We start from the raw sequence: 18,236 nt of genomic DNA, 5'->3' as shown, positions 1-18,236 counted from the left end.
TAAGTTCGATGGGAAAGCAAAAGAAGATCCTCAAGCCCACGTGATGACATATCACCTCTGGTGCTCTTAGAATTCATACGTTTATGATTTCATTTGTCTCTGTCTTTTCCAACGAACCCTCACAGGTGTTGTAGCCAAGTGATACATCGAGCTTCCTCAAAATACTTACCATGACTTTAACTCTTTAGCCATGGCTTTCCTCACACATTTCCAGTTGTTGGTTCACTATGAAACTGGCACCTATTTTCTCACATTGCTTAAGCAAGATACTGCGACACACATCTCCAATCACATCCATGAATGGAGACGTAGGCATCACCTGATCAAATTCAAGATTGTTGATCAGCTAGCTGCTCACTGAATGGTTCACTAAGTCATTCGCAGCTCCAATAACTCGCGATATAGCTATAGGTGGGTGCGTTACTGAAGAACAAGCCATTGCTCGTGCCCAATACTTGGATCTATTTTACACAGTCTGGCACTTTGTATGAGTTATTACCCAATGCTTTGCAGCCATCATCTGATCCCACAACATCGAAGTCGCAGGCTACATCTCCTGTTGATGGAGTCATTGGTTCATTGTCCCAAACCCCTGCTAAATATTCTTGCAAACAAAAGTTGGTCTCAAACACTATCTTCAATAGTTCCTCCCAGAATACACCTGGCCCTGGTGAAACCTCAGAGGCCCACGTTGTCCAGTCTACCATGACAGACAAATCCTCGAAAGGTAAGAAGAAAGCCAAAGGCAAGGGTAAAGCCGATGCCCCAAAATAGGGTCCTCCTAAATCATCTACTAGTGAGTCTTCACAATGGAAACCTAAGTATCCCTACCTCATTTGTGAGGAGGATCACTATACCAAGGATTCCCCCCGATGATCTGAAGTTAGTCACTTTCTCAAAGGGACCCCAATTGTCCTAAAAGTTCCATTTCTGTCTCAACAGACCCAAATGGTAGACCAACCTCAATCTTATGCTTCCTCAAGATCTCAAGTGTTCATGATGAGTATGCCTATTAATGTAGCTACTAGATCAAAATATTACCAAACTCTTGCTTCGACAAATGTGAAAGAGAAAGAAGCCACCCCTTCTTCTTCTGCCCTAAGTTCTGACCCTCTTCATATTGAGTGCCCTAACCCTGATTCTGCCATACAGCCACCCTCTCAAGGTGTGCTAAGGAAATCCTCATACAATCCCAACGCTCGAGCCGCCCAGCACTATAATATTGTTGAGTATTTGGTTCAGGCACTGTTAGCTATGTTAGCTCTCGAGGTGCTCCAAAGCTGCCCATCACAATGGAAATCTTTGTTGTCGACTATCGGGGGTATTGATCCTACTGATTCCAATTTGATATGTTTTGATCTAGAGAACCATGTTCCACGCATGCCTCATTAGATTCCCTTTATCATTTAGGTAATCATCAATGAGAAGACCATCCATAGGACTGTCATCGATGAAGGTGTTTCCACCTGCATCATGTCAATCACATGCTAGAAGGCCATTGGTTCTCCTGCTTTGAACCAATCCCTGAACACTTTGGAAGCTTTCGATGGGCATGATTCGTGACCCTTCAGTGTCTTACCTAACCTTGCCATTACTTTGGAGGGAAAGACAATACAAGTCGAGGTAGATATTGTTAATGCTAATCTCAATTATAATCTTCTACTCATCCGAAGCTGGACCCATGCCATGCATGTTGTAGCCTCCTCCCTATTCTGTGTGATTCGTTTTCCCCATCAAGGGAATATTGTCACTGTCGACCAGCTGTCCTTCTTTGCCTCTTCCTCCTTGGATGGAAATGTTCCATATGTCAAGCACACTGGTGCTCCCTATGAGAGTGTGGGGTAAGGTCCTTTTAAATATTTTTCCTTAATGGGAATTTTTCCGCTCTTGCCTCCTCATGTTGCCTCTATCAACATGATCTCGGTCAAATATGACCCTTGGGTCATACCTTCACTAGATCTTGTTGACACCTATGGAAAGGTTATGCCACTTAGTCCTACCTAAATCAATTACGTGGCAATTATTTCGGCCTCAAGTTCCACATCCTCTGATTCTTCTGTTTTGAAGATCTCTCTCGATACATATTCTCAATCCCCATGGCTTGGCACTTTGGAATCTCTTGATCCCTTAGCTGAGAATTTTCCTGCTGACGAAGGTATCATGGAAGTAATGTCTCTCGAGGAACACCTTGCAACGATAATCATCATTGTTCCTCATTCCTACCTTGCCCGGTGGTCATGTCTACCAATCTTGAAGAGTTCCCTTCTCCATTTCATTCCCTCCCACTTCCACCATCGATCATGACTCATGAAGTATGTTCGGAAAAAAATCTAGGTAATATTACCCAAATGATGCCGATTGATATTTATATCAAGCCTGGTATCATTGAACATGTCCATATCGAGGTAACTTGTTCTCTAGATGAGATCAAGATCTATACTCATCTGTTTCAATAATTTCGTGATGTGTTTCTGTGGTCGTACGAAGAAATGCCTGGCATTGATCCTAGCATTTTTTTGCATGAAATACCAACTTATCCTCACGTGAAGCCCGTTTTCCAACGTCTCTGCCCAGTGTACCCTAGGAAGGTCGCTGCTATCAAGGGTGAAGTTCAAAAACTTCTCAAAATTGGATTCATCTATCCCATCCCTCTCACAGATTGGGTGTCAAATATTGTCCCGGTGACGAAAAAAATGCACGATCCACGTTTGTGTTGATTATCATGATCTCAATCATGCATGTCCTAAGGATAACTACCCTACTCCATTCATTGATTAGATCACTGACGAATGTGTTGGGAGCAAAATTTTTTCCTTAATGGACAGTTTTTTTGGATACAACTAGATTAACATTACACCGGCTGATCAAGAAAAGACAACTTTTATCTATCCATGGGGTACATTCACGTACAAAAAGATCCCTTTTAGCCTCAAAAATGTTGGGGCTACATTTCAGCAAGCGATGTCCTATGCGTTTCATGATATTCACAACATCGTCCAATCTTACTTGGATGACGTTCCTGCTGATTCGCGTAAGCGCCAAGATCACCGTGACCATCTTCGGTAGATTTTTCTTTGCTATAGACACTACAACATTTGGTTAAACCCGCATAAACGTGTTTTCTACATAGAATCCAGACGACTCCTTGACTTTATCATTTCCAAGGAAAATATTCGCCTTGATCCACTTAAAGTTGAGGCCATTGTAAAGTTACCCCCTCCATCTTCATTGCACCAACTCCAGACCTTGTAAGGAAAGGAAATTTTTCTCTGTCGTTTTATACCCAATTATGTTGGGCTAGCTACAGGATTTACCCAGTTTCTCAAATAAGGAACGCCCTTTGCCTAGGATGATGTTGCCCAAAAATATTTTGATAATCTCAAGGTTTTCCTCGTAAATGCTCCTTTGCTGCATCCCCCGGATTATCGTCGAGATTACTTCCTTTACCTAGCCACAACCCCTAACACCATTGCTATGGTCTTGGTCCAATACGACGACGAAGGCAACGAACATGTGATCTACTACCTTAGTCGTAATCTCATCAACACAGAAACGTGTTATTCCCATGTCAAGAAGTTGGCTTTGGCTGTCATCCAGGCTCTTCAACGCTTTTGGCACTACATTCTCTTTTGCACTACTACTGTGATTTCTAAATGCAACCCCATGACCTACATCCTAACTTGTCAGTTTTTGGGGAGAAAGTATTCTAAATGGATTGTCATCCTGTAAGAATTTGATTTGGTATTTACTACTACCAAATCTAAGAAGTCACTAGTTTTCGCCGAGTTGATTTGTTCCCTTCCTTCTATGTCTCTCCCTTCTAGTGCAGATGAACAACAACTAGACGAGACTCTTTTCCAAATTAACACCATTAATCTGTGGTATGATGATGTCATCATGTATCTCCAAACGTCCATGTTCCGAACCATGTTGACAAAGGATGATTGTCGACAGATTCGGCATCATTCCCAACCCTACCGTATTATTGGTGATACTTTATACCGTGTAAGTGTCGATTTAGTTCTTCTCCGATGCCTTATTGTAGAGGAGGCTGAGAGAGTTCTCAATAACTGCCACTCCAGGGCATGTGGTGGTCATTTGTCTAGTTATGCTACCACTCAAAAAATCCTTCACGTTGGTTGTTTCTAGCCGTCCAATTTTAAGGATTGCATCCTTGTTTTTCGCAAGTGCCATGCATGCCAAATTTACGAACGCAAGATGTGCACCCCACCCGCTCACCTCCACCCCATCATTACCGTTGGTCCTTTTTCCAAATGGGGCAGCGACTATATGACATGTAACCTTGTTTGACCGAGGGGCATGGCTATATTATCGTTGTTGTGGATTATTTCACCAAATGGTCTGAAGCGATGCCTACATACTCTGCATATGGTAAAACAACGGTTCAATTCCTTTTCAATCATGTTATTTCTAGGTTCGACGTACCTCATGCCATTGTCATAGACCATGGCTCCCATTTCAGAGATTACATGATGGCTGAGCTGACTTCCACAATGGGTTTGCGTCTCGATGGTTCAACCCCATATTACCCTCAGGCCAATGGCCAACTTGAAGCTGTGAACAAGGTTTTGGTTACAACGCTTCAACTTACTATTGGGATGCACAAGTCAAATTGGCATCTCATGCTATTTTTAGCTTTGCGGGCTTACCGAACCTCAACCAATGACGCAACTGGTTTCACACAATTCTAGCTTGTGTATGGTCTGGATGCAACATTGCCGATTGAATGCTAGATTCCTTAACTCAAGATAGCTGTCGAAATTCTCCCCGAAACATCACCTCAGGAAGAGCACCTCTTATATTTAGAACAACTGGATGAGACTTGTCATCTTGCTGCTTTGGTTATTGAAGCATAAAAGAAATGAGTCAAGTCCCATTTTGATCAGTCAGTCTCCCCCCACGCGTTCTCTGAGGGTAATTTGGTTCTACTATATGACCAAGCTAATGATAAGATGGGGGCAGGCAAGTTCGAGCCCATGTGACATGGGCCCTACATTGTGAAACGTGTTTTGCAAAAAGGGGCCTATGAGCTTATTGATTATGAAGGAAATCCTTTGGACAAGCCTTGAAATGGGATTTACCTCAATAAGTACTATGCTTTGGTCATCTTGCATGGTTACTTGTGTACATTAGTGTGTCATTCACTTTTGTACAGTGTGGTTTGGTGTGTTAGTTTTCAAACAGATTTCTTGTTTACTATGTTTTCCTTGCTTTGCAGATGTCTGTGACTCCCACATTGGTTTTGCTAATGGTGCCTGTCGTAGTACCAGGAACCTATCATTCGTGGCGTGGGCTATTTATGACCCCCACGGTGAGTTGATTAATCTTCAACGTATCTATTTAGGTTGCAAAACTAACAACATTTCTGAAGACAATGTGGTCATCAAATTGTTTTCAAAAGCCATTGCTCTTGACATTTGAGAGTGGTTGTCAACCTAGATACACAGCTTGTCGTCCTTCAACTCAACGAGCAATATTCTGTCAGAAACCCTCAAATATTGAGAATGTATCTCCGTATTCGTCTACTGGCAAGGCATTTTGATTATATTACATATCATCATATTCCTAGACGCATGAATACATTGACAGATGCATTAGCTAATTATGTGTTGGATAGACATTTACGAAACATGTGAAAAGATAAAACAAATCATTTGTACCATAGTAAGAAAAAAATACAACATATATATATATATATATATATATATATATATATATATATATATATATATATATATATATATATATATATACACATATACATATACATATACATATACATATACATATATGGTGATAATGTTTGATACATCAGAACCCCAAAAAATAATATGTGTATCCAAAATAACATCGGCAGCTCGTAGGCCTCATATATCTGTGGCATGCAGGCCTCAAAAAAGTAAATGATGGACCCAGGAACTAATCAGCATGGTGATCATGGTAGCATGACATGGCTCGTGCAACACAAGTCAACAATCGGCGAATATGATCTGATACTCCCACCATGTGTCTTTGGCACTTGCGAGGAATGTCTCCCACCCGAGCATACTCTGGGATACCATGAGTCGACCCCTCAAGGTTCCTCACAATCTCCTCCTCGTTGTCACTCCCCTCCTGATAAGGAGAGACAACATCAAACTGGCAGGCAATTCGCCTGGTTGTTGGGGACATCCCAACAGGACACTTTGGTCCAACATATACATTAACAAAGTGAAATGTTATAAACACATATATTAAAAAAAATTAAAAAATCACAAAATTAAAAAATTGATTTTTACCTTCATCATCAAAATCCTCTCCATCAGGTAGCAGCATGTCTGGATCTCCACAAAAGTTAGTGCCACTATATGGCCGTCCTCCATGATGATTAGTTGTCATCGTAGCCATGAAAATAAGGCAGACCTGTATGACATGTGTTAGCCCCCAGTGATCCTGGGCATCAAATGACTCCAGCGGGCCATCCGTGGGTCGTGTGGCATGGGAGGATCTACCTAAGTGAATTGGTACTAGAACAACGGCACCTGTTCCAAGAAAAAGGTCACTAGTACAGATCCGAAGCAAAATTGTTTCATTATCCCCACCTTAGCTTTGGTCAGCTGGCATTTTATGTTGATCTTCATGGCTTCTGCCAAATTTAAGATCATTAGTGTTGTGCAGTCGATGGCATATAGGAATTTCTACTTGTTAGTCTCATGCACTGCCTGGGACCTCACCACTCTGTTGATAGTCAACAGTAGCACTCTCAGTGTCAGATCTTGGATGTTGGCAATCTCAATCTTGCCACTGTTGGATTTGAGGGCTTCAGGGCAATGTTTGGCAAGAAACATGGATATGCTTGCCCCAATCAGTCATGGCCCATATAAGTTGACTGGTTCCCCTCTCTGAGACAGTCCTATGATGAAATATATGTCTGAATTTTCTAACTCTAGCTCCTAGTCACCAATGATGAATATTTCCTAATTTATGTCCTAGAGACTAATCAGGTACCAAAGAAGCTCAGGTTGGGCCCACATCCTTGGTGTGATAAATAATTTGAGGAGCCCATAGTCCCTAAAAGAATTCAGGCAATTTGGATCATTCATTGCTTGGTTGTCCACGTCCTCATGCTCACGTTCTTTCCGGTCTACCATTTTTTATGATTCTTTCCTACAAAAACCATATATTTAAGTCAATAATCATTTTTGGCCCATAAATTTCAAATTCTAATGGTGGTCTTGAGGGGAAATTGGTTTTTTCTCTATTCATGACACTGGCACGCATGTTTTAAAAATAGTTGCGCCTATGGAACGATAGGCCATTTTGATTACCCTCATCCGGTGCGATTCCATGCTCGGAAGTCGCGCCGACCAAGGGCGAAATTTTTTTGACAAATCCTCCCTAAAAAATCCAAAAACTGGTTTAAAACAGGAATAAATGGTATGAAAATGAAGCTTATGGTTTTGCCTCTTACCTGTAATTAGCGGCTCAGGGAATGACCTCCCGTTTCTCCCGCAATATGCTCTAGAAAAATTAGGGAAAAAGTGAGTAAAATGTCTTTCATAGGAAGGTAAAATAGTAAATGGTAAAAAATATTTACTTTCCCTCCCTTTTATTTAGTTTTTCATGAAATATTAGGTTTTGTAAATATTTTGAGCATTTTTCCTCAAGAATTGGATAATGCACTTTACCTTTTTGCATAGAAACATGTGATGTATGTTTGACGATTATGCCGAATCACATTTCAGCTCTTTTCTCGACTCGTAAAACACATTTGAAAATATTGTCAATTATTTTTTCCTTTTGACTCATAAAAGAAAATAAAATAGGGGGTCTACTTTCTAGCTCATTTTTGACCCTTTAAAAGTGAAAAGATAGCTGAGCTCTTGTTTCGAACTCATTAATGGATGTGAAAAATAGTGCATCGGGTTGGGATGCAGTATTTATGAAAAAGGTACTCCTTGACTGAAATGGTCAAGCGGTTCTCTCGAGTATCATTTTCTACCTTTTCAGGCTTAAGAGACATAAATGTATGAAATGGGACCGAACTCTCTAAACATGAAAAAGATATTGAGTTACACCTTTGTCGGACTCGTTAAAATGTTAAATGACATTAGATTCGTCACCATGACGAACATGAGCTTCTCCTTCCTAGGGCTCGTTAAACTTACTAGGTTGGATTCATCCGAAGGATGAACTTATAGTGCAAGCATATGCTATCCCTTCAAGATTGCGATTAAAAAATAATTGGGGTGCCTGCCAAAAACGGTGGGGGGGAATTTGGAAATCTAATCAATTGTGTCGAAAGCTCACTCTTGAACATAACACTTTCTGTTTCGTGTCGGGTTGGGATATCCTCCTTTGTATCATCGACCTTCCTGGGTTGGGCCATTCATTTTTGCCTTCCATTTGATCTCTTTCATGTTGTCATGACCACAAATCCTATGGATCCAAAAGCTGCCAAACTTCCAGTTGTGTCACCGATATGTTCAAGAGTTGTCCTTCTATAGTTACACTTACCTTTGATTCTCTACATCATCCAAAATCATTTTTCATCCCTTTGTCTTGTGTCGATGATGTGGGATACATTATGGCCATCCTTCGAAACGGTCGCTTCTTGTCGACTTCAACTCATTATCTAGAAATTTGACCAAGAGACTCCCTTCCAGTACCTTAGGGCTTGCATGTCCTAATGGAAAGTTCTTCGCACTTGATGACAAGTTCACATCATTGGCTTTCGGTCAAGTGATTCCATGGGTGTTCGACTTCAGTTCCTCTATTCACACTCCGTGGATTGTTTTGATAGTACCTTGAGGACCATTGTCATTGTTGGTGGTTTTTCTTGTGCTTGTTAACAGTTTACATCATTGACTGGTAATCAAGTGACTTTCTAGCATGTTTGACATCAACACATCTCTTCACATGTTAGAATTTGTACTTTGATTAGGTCGTGTTGGAGCACAAGACCCTGGGCTTAGATCACAAAAGTCCAGGTTGCACAATGATGTAACATGATTATGTTGATATACATGTCTCTTTCAGATGAATGGTTTAGACCATACCATGAGTTCTCATATGTGATCCTTCTCATTAATGGATGGTTGCAACCATACCTTGGTTTTGATATGATCCTCTTTAGAGGATGGTTACACCCATACCTGGATCCATTTACATGATCATTATTTGGATGGTTGCATCCATGCCATGATTCATGTATCATTTGACAGAGTTTTCATTTATGTATATGTATCTGTACTTTCTTGCAGGTTTTTTGACGACAGACTCCGGTTCCCCACACTGATTCATAAAGCATTTCATCCCTCACTCTAGTTTGGCCTTCACACTTTAGGGGGCATCTATTACACAACATTTTGTCACTGTCCCTGTACTCCCCATTCCTTGATCCTCGATGACCTCTAAATTGAACCCTGTATGCTTTCCCTTCATGAAGAAACTCCCATTGTGTCCCTCTTCATGAGTAGAACAATTCCATTTTTCACCATTTCCCCAAAATCTTCTGTTTTTCCTAGTTTACAATACCGGCTCGAATGACCCTTGTCCTCCTCGCACTGATATGCAGGGATTAACACTATCCCTAGCACCGACCGAAGTGACTAAGCTTTGTTCCAATCACGTCGATCCTCTTATGGAAAGTTTTTTAAGTAAGGAGCCGAAGCTTCCATCTCTAGAAGCTTCTTAACGGAAGTCTAGTCAATGGTTTGGTCAGATGGGGTTGATGATGTCATTTTGGGCTCCTTTCCCCTATAAGGATGGAACTAACTCAAGAGATAAGACCTTCTCCCATGAGAAGAGGATCCATCTCCCATCCATTCATGATATATAAACCTCCAATTTTCCCAGGCACAAGCTAATGTTAATGTTGGTGTGCTAGTTCTAATTAAGTTTGTAGTAAACAAAAATCTGTTCATAGTTGTAGCTCTCTATTTGTGTGAGGGAGAAGTGTGAATTTGGTTTAGTGTGAAGTCTAAAGGGAAGTGCCTTAAAACTATCATTGTTGAGGCCATCATGGAAAGCTAATGGAAGTGTGTGGGAACCTGGTTTTTTTGGAGGAGAATGGCAATGTCAAGACAATGGTTGTAATCTCTTCTTGATTCAATATATATGCAACTATCGATTGATTTCCTACATCATGTGTCATCTTAAATGTTTATGGCTTAATGTTCCTTGACTTGTTAAGTAGGTTGAATTAAAATTTTTCTATTATCATGGTTGTTGTTTGTTGTTGTTTACATGTTTCAGGTGTTCGAAGAAGGAAACGAGAGATAGTTGGAGTGAGCAAGCAAGGTCATCATCAAACGGAATAAGCGTACTAAGAGGTAGGCCCTCTTAATTGGTTCTAACCTAAGGAAATATTCCATAGAATGTATCGATTGTGGATAGACCCATTATTGAGCTAGAGGATGTGTTTGTGTCCTCACTCATAATTTTACTTCACCACAATGACCTTTAGTAGAATGGGTTAAAATTATAGCTTCCAAGCAAGTTTAAATGGTGCTTTAGGGAGAAGGTAGAGGAAACATTTCTTCACTTGATTTAGTAAAATATTTTTGGGACCAAAATCCTCATGAAATGGGAAGGTGTAATTAAAATTGGATCATTATATTATATATCATATTCCTTGATGATTTCATAGAGGAAATATTGGAGGAATAAACTCACAAAACCATTTTTACCAGTGGGTCCTAGTTTGGCGAATTAGGGTCTGAAACCTCCCTGAAGCAGTTATAGGCATTAAAAAATGTTCTTTTTGTTGGTGGGTGGGGGGGGGGGGGGGGGGGGGGGGGGGGAGGATTTATTTCTCAAATATATAACCCCATATTACTATTATATGCAATATATACTTTCCAATGACATAAGAAATACCTCAAAAGGAGTCTTTATGCAAAAGTTATTCCACTCGGAAGTTGAACTTCTTGTTTTGACGACCATGATTTGAGAGGATGCCATATTATCCCACATTATTGAAGGAAAAGAGGCTATCCATGTGATCACAATAAATAATATTCTGTAATATCCCTCCCTTAATAATAAATAATAAAAATAATAAATAATAAATAATAAATAATAAATAATAAATAATAAATAATAAATAATAAAAATAATACAAAAATAATAATTAACAATAAAAATAATGAATAATAATAAATAAATCACTTAATAATAAATAATAAAAATAATAAATCATAAATGTTAAATAATAAATAATATATATTATATAAAAATAAATAAATAGTAATAACCATATTAAAGCTCTAAATAAAAATAAAACAAGAAAACTATCAAAAAGAAGGAAATAAAACAAGAAAGCTAAAAATCAAAAGAAAAGTAAAGAAATAAAACAAGAAAAAAAGTTGCATGCAGACACATGGAGTGTGTGCATGTGGTTCCCCTTCTAATGTTTTGTTCTATTTAATAGATGGTGAAGAAGATGAGAGGCATTCCAGCATTCCATCTTTCCGAGATTCTGTCTTTCATTCTCTTGGGAGAATGGTATACTAAGACCTAGGAGTCACTGGCAGTAGAACGTTGATTGAGGGCTCGGGGGTGGCCAGTTGTAGCAAGATGTTGCACAATTGAGCCTACGGTTGGGTGGAGAGTCGTCCCCAAAACCTTGTTGCAGATAGCAGACTTCAACCGAAATCACAGGTAAGTATTCTAATCATAGTTTTGAACTTGAAGTTAATCAGTTGAATTGCATGTTGAATATCAATTACTTGATTAATTACATGTTTACTTCGGGTTGTTACATATGGTATCAGAGGGAGGTTCAACCCTTAGGGCCTATGGGAATCTTAGAGAAAAAAAAAATTATGTGTTGGAATTTTTAACTTGACTTATTTTAAAGTTACAGGTTGATTACTTCCAGGAAGCCGCATATTTTTCTAAAAACCCTCACTATGCCGTAAATTTTCTTATTTCAACTTTTTATTGGTTTTGGTTATTATTTATAAGTGTTATGACTTAGAATACATGTGGTTCCCCTTCCAATGTTTTGTTCTATTTAATAGATGGTGAGGAAGATGAGAGGCATTCCGGCATTCCATCTTTCCGAGATTCTGTCTTTCATTCTCTTGGGAGAATGGTATACTAAGACCTAGGAGTCACTGGCAGTAGAACGTTGATTGAGGGCTCGGGGGTGGCCAGTTGTAGCAAGACGTTGCACAATTGAGCCTACGGTTGGGTGGAGAGTCGTCCCCAAAACCTTGTTGCAGATAGCAGACTTCAACCGAAATCACAGGTAAGTATTCTAATCATAGTTTTGAACTTGAAGTTAATCAGTTGAATTGCATGTTGAATATCAATTACTTGATTAATTACATGTTTACTTCGGGCTGTTACATATGGTATCAGAGCGAGGTTCAACCCTTAGGGCCTATGGGCATCTTAGAGAAAAAAAAAATTATGTGTTGGAATTTTTAACTTGACTTATTTTAAAGTTACAGGTTGATTACTTCCAGGAAGCCGCATATTTTTCTAAAAACCCTCACTATGCCGTAAATTTTCTTATTTCAACTTTTTATTGGCTTTGGTTATTATTTATAAGTGTTATGACTTAGAATACAAATGAAATACTATAACATGTTGATCGCACCTTTTAAAATATCGATGATAGATTTTGTTCTGTATCTTGTCTTTATTCAATATCATAAGGAAATTCCATAGTACTTACTATCTTGAGGCAAGCTTTGGATTATGGTATGTACTTACCCTTGATTTTCCTTTGTTTCTTCCTTCTATTCGCATTTAAATTCAGCTTTTCCACTAATAGTGAGAAGAGATTCTTTTCATGAAATTGAATAAAGCGAACACTACTGTATATAGGTGAACACTGGTACATGTTTATGGCAAATAACTTCCATGATAACTATTTTTCGCTTTGAAAGACAATCAGAATTAAAAATAGTTTATACAGTGAGAAGGTTCACTAAAAGCCGATCATATGATATAGAAAGACAATCAAAATTAAAATTTGTATTGTACAGTGAAAAGTTTCATTAAAATATGACAGAGAGAAAATCAGAATTAAATATAGTTTATATGTTGTAAATATTGTTACAGGGAAAGAAATATGTGGTGAATATTATCGCCTGGCCCAAATTATCTGAAAATGTGTTGTTCTGTAAACATTGGTTTTGGGTAAATAAGAATCGAGTTCACATATAGTCCAGGATTTGGTAGGAAAAAAAAAGAACCATCAGGAATATCGAAAAAAAAGACTCGAGAGTTCTTCGAAACGCTAGACAATGAAATTTAAATCTCGGTAAATATTTAGGATGCCGAGACCCTGAAAAATTCAAGAAAATCGAAAATATCAGAAGATATCAGAAAATGTTTACAGTCAAAAGCAAACAGCAAAGAAAAGTATCGAGTAATAATTACCCTAATCATTTTCTTCCGAGCATGGAGCTCTTGGCGCACAGAGAAGTTTACTGTGCTCATCCTCGTTTGGTGAAACAGAGAAATTTATGCTCCTGAATTATTTCCTTCTTGGATACAGAATGACCTTTGAAAGGAAAGCTTGATTTTAGCAGATATCAGTAGGGTCAAAATAATGAGGTTCAAATACTTCACTAATTTAAAAATCAGGGATCTAAGTTAAATGTTTACTTACAATTTTTTTTTATATATAGTCCTGTCCATCAGAGGGTAGGTAGATCTGGGGATGAATCAACCATATGATCTTAATTTCGATCTGTTTTTGTTGAACTGTTCATTGGACCGTAGCTAGATCTGGGAATGAATGGATAGTGGACCGAGTTTAATTATCAGACGTTTTTGGCTGTTTCTGTGTTATTAGGCAAATTCTAGTTATTACATTTTTTATAAAATTTGAAAGGTTTCTGTGATACTCTCCCAGGTTTACCGGTGATACTCTCCTGTTATGGATTGAATGCCTCACTCATGAGTTGTTTCTCAATGGTTGTATCATTGTTATTGCCACCATTGCTATTGCTCTGCTCTTGATCTGATTTCTGTAAGCGCCGTTGCAGTTCTTTCGCTGCAATTAGTTTAAACCTGATACTAGTATTTAACTAGTGACTTCAATGACTTGTGGCTAACATCAACCTGTTACTTACGCAATAACGTTAAGAGGAAGAACACACAGGAAGAACTCTAGCAAAGGTGACCGAGCTAGGTCTCACATCTGCCAGTTTTATTTGTTGAGATATCTTCAAAGTCTCATCATAATACGCATTGCTTGAATACTCCGCGATAATAGAACTCGAAGACACTACACCCATTTTTGAGCTACCAAACGGGCACATGCCGGAAAAACCGTGGCAACAGACGACCACAGGTATCAAGATCGGCATCACACCCAATTGCTCTATTCCAAACACTCCAAATGCTAGATGAATTGTTGTTTTCCTGTTGATTCTCTGCACGATTTCTGTGTGTAGAAATTTAATATTTAACACCCAAATCAGATAGAGTTGTTTTCCTCTATAAGCCATCTGAATCCGGTCCAATTTTGCAGGGAAACTTCATCACTTTACCAATCTATGACTGACATAGATTGATATGAATTCAAAATATAAGGGGCAGCCAAATTCATTTGTCAAGCACTCGTCGATTTTTCTTCTTTCTGTCTGGCTTAAACAAGCTCTCTAGGTATAGCAGTAAATGCACCTTGAATAGGGCACGACTGTTGGGAATGACTATATGTATTGCATGATATAACTGTGCCATTTGATGATCTTTTAGGGTGGTTTTGGGTGTTTTAGATTCGTGTCCATAGGAGTAAGGATCGATATCAAAGCCATCTTCTCAAAACCCTAACGCTTGCAACATTCCGTTATTAGGTAATGCTTCTTCTCATGTTAGTAATTTGGTGTATCTATTGAGTGGCATGTCGTGTCATAGTTACTTGAACAATGCAACGCTGTTGTTTGTAATCTGCCTATACCCTTGATATTGTGACCAATCTATTTGTTATATTCTTGCAGCGATATGAATAATTCTTCCGTCACAACGCTGATATGGTTTCATCATTACAATGTTTGATTTATTAGCAGCTTTGGATGCATTTAATACCCTTTGCATGCATTGATATACAATCTCATGGCATTGTTTATGATGATCTCTATGACTATCCTCCTTTTGATATCATTTCCATACATTGTCTACTTTCGATATAATTTCCAATCACACAGTATTTTAATGCAATCCTTACTCATTTTGATATAATATCAATCACAATATTGATACAATGTCATCACATGCAATCCTGAGCATGTGGTTAGTATACAACCTACACAACATTTAAAATATACGCCTTTTCAATGATTAATATACGGCCTTTGCAGTGCTGATATATACACATATATAGCCTCCCATGACAACGTTGTTTTAATACGATTTTTAGCCACCGTCGCTTTGAATATGATATTCATTTTATAATTTTATATAATGTTTGACATATTATCTTCACATAAATTTGCTTGCACTGATTTATAATACTATCATAGTATAATATGCAGCTCTGACAATTAGAAAATAGGTCCTCACACCATAACAGTTTGACCATTCAATTATATTTACTTTATATCGATCCACATTCAATTTAGCTTTAGTATCAATGATTATCACAGAAGCTCTTGGCCTTGTAATCGGTTTACTTTAAAGGTTGCAAGGGTTTTAATGAAATTCTAGGCTATTCACTTTTAGTAAAGTTTGTTGAGGACTCTTATAGCATTGTTCTCCCTTTGAATTTTTAATGATTTTTATTCGATAGTGATCGATACTTGGATCATCAGAGTTATAGTTGTTTTGAATGGTTGGAATTTGTCTTTTCCTAGATTTTTACCATTGTCCTGCAGAAATTGGATTGATTTATGGACTCGATTTTCGCCATTGATATTTTTTTTGGTGATACTATCATACAAGTATTTGTTTGGAGGTTATGCTGGTCAATACTCATTTAAATTGCCTTCATCACCGTAGACATCACGCTGACTTCCTTGCCACTAGCATACTGGGGAATGTTTCTTGAAAGGAAGAATTGATGCCTTTCCTTTGTGTAATTATCTGTTGCGAGAAATTCATTATACAAATAACTTGAAAAGGTGGGTTCCAGTGCATTAGGAATGACTTCAATTCTCGAGCCCTTCCGTTAGTTGAATTTTCAAGTGATAAGGATTAGATGAAAATTCAAACCTATAAATATTTTCACCATGCAGTAGCGTGGAAGCATTTGCATGGTATATTGAATCAATAAACCGTGAAGGCGATCTTGCTCTCTCATACAATTCTAACTGAAACAACTTGTTTGCCATATCGTCTGATGCAATTATTTGGAGCTGCTATTTGACTTTGAAAACCAATTTACCCAATTAGTGCTCGAACATAAATCCTCAAACTTTGCATTATCAGCTGATCCATCAAGCAAACTATATAGTGAACTCATGAATTTTGCATACAAATTAGGAGGTGTTATATCTTTCACATTCTTCCAATTCCGCTCTGCAGTTAATGCATTCTTCTTTGCAGAGACTATCTATTCATATAAAGTCTAATGCAGCCTAGAAAGCTCATAATAAGTATCATTGCCATAGAAAACAGATCTCTTCTCTCATATGTTACTTGAAGTAGTAGAGTAGAAATGCTCTGACAGAGGCTTGGCCAGGGACAGAAAGCGATCCATCACCATCCATCACCATTTCCAGATTCACTTCCTGAGATATCTTCACCACCATCAGAAGCATTCTCACTATCATCAACCGATTTGGGTGCACTCAGTTTAGAAGATCGTCTCAAATTTGGTTTTAGGGCATAATTCTCTTAATACTATTTTTTTGCGTCGGAAATTACAACCATACATATGTGACATTTGGTTTTAACATTTGAAGGAGATGTTCTTCTTTGGATGGTTGCCTGAATTGATTTATTTTATGCTAATATTTTCATAGTCTAAAATATATTCTAGTGGGAGTTTTAGTGATTTATGGGTAACTACTGAAGAATTCAAATGACTGGAGCTTTATTTAGGAGTCACTACTTTTCTTTGTCGACTATGCAAAATTCTCAAGAAGAGAAAAAGGTAAAATAATATATTGGTTGACTTGAAGAAAATGATTTCCTTGATCTTTGATTACTCTATATCCATTGATGTTTAGTTTCTACATCTGCTCACTGGTAACTAGCATAAGAAAGTTGTGTTTATATGGATAATTAATGCACTAAATAATGTAAATATTGTGCTATTGCATTTGTTCTATTTTATGCTCCACATTATTAACAATGATAAGGAAAAATCGTGAGATGCAATTAAAAGTATGAAATAATCGATCAACTTTTGTTAAGCTCTCTATAAAAAGCCAATTTTCATAAATAACGTAGGAAAATATTGAAATTCCCTTAGTAGATGTATCATTGATGAATTATGTAATTGGATATGTCAAAGTATTGGGAGTGAAACAATGTTTTATAGAACGTTGGTAAGGCTAGTAATAACTTAATTAAAGGTTAAGGCTCTAGATGTTGAAACTTGCAAATAAATAGACTACATCAGAATTGTAGCATACAAATTGTGTGATGAACTAATTAGGAGTGCTTACTTAGCTAAGACAATTACCTTTATGGACAATCTAAATCATGTTTTATTGTTTAAACTTTATGATGCATCTAAATCGTACACTATGATTTTAGTTTAGTTAATTGTTATGATGTTGAGTATAATGTTACATGAGGTTTCGTGATATAATCGTAGGAGGATATGACCTCTCTACACTGCTATAAAACTGCTTTGTGTAACAACTAATAAAGTTGAATAATAAAGAAGATCATTTCAATGGCCTAAAGGGTATGATAACATTAGATTAAAGAAGAGAATCCATAATAAAAATGAGCAATTCAAGGAAGATAAGTTATTATATTGGAAGAATAGTAGCAACATTTCCAGTGTAACATGTTTTAAATTGAGACTAAGGGAAAAATAAATGATATCTATGAATATATGGCAGGAGGAAGTAAAGCATGTTTATGTCAAGAAGAAAATTCTCTTAATGATATTAATGATTGAACTGAGCAACATGATTGGTAAGGTCAAAGTGATGGCCTATATAAGTGTCATTATAGGAAGTTCTAAGCACTTGTAATCGGTGAGAAATGACAAATGATAAACTAGGAAAATGTTCCGAGGATGATAATTGTTTAACTTTTTGAAAAAGAAATACATGATGTAGACTAATGAGAAAACATTGAGCATGAAGTGTAGG

This window comes from Pinus tabuliformis, chromosome J, assembly GCF_031772625.1.
Source record: "Pinus tabuliformis cultivar Carrire ecotype Pingquan chromosome J, CPIR1, whole genome shotgun sequence".
In the NCBI taxonomy this organism is placed as follows: domain Eukaryota; kingdom Viridiplantae; phylum Streptophyta; class Pinopsida; order Pinales; family Pinaceae; genus Pinus; species Pinus tabuliformis.
Note: the sequence above shows the minus strand (reverse complement) of the source record.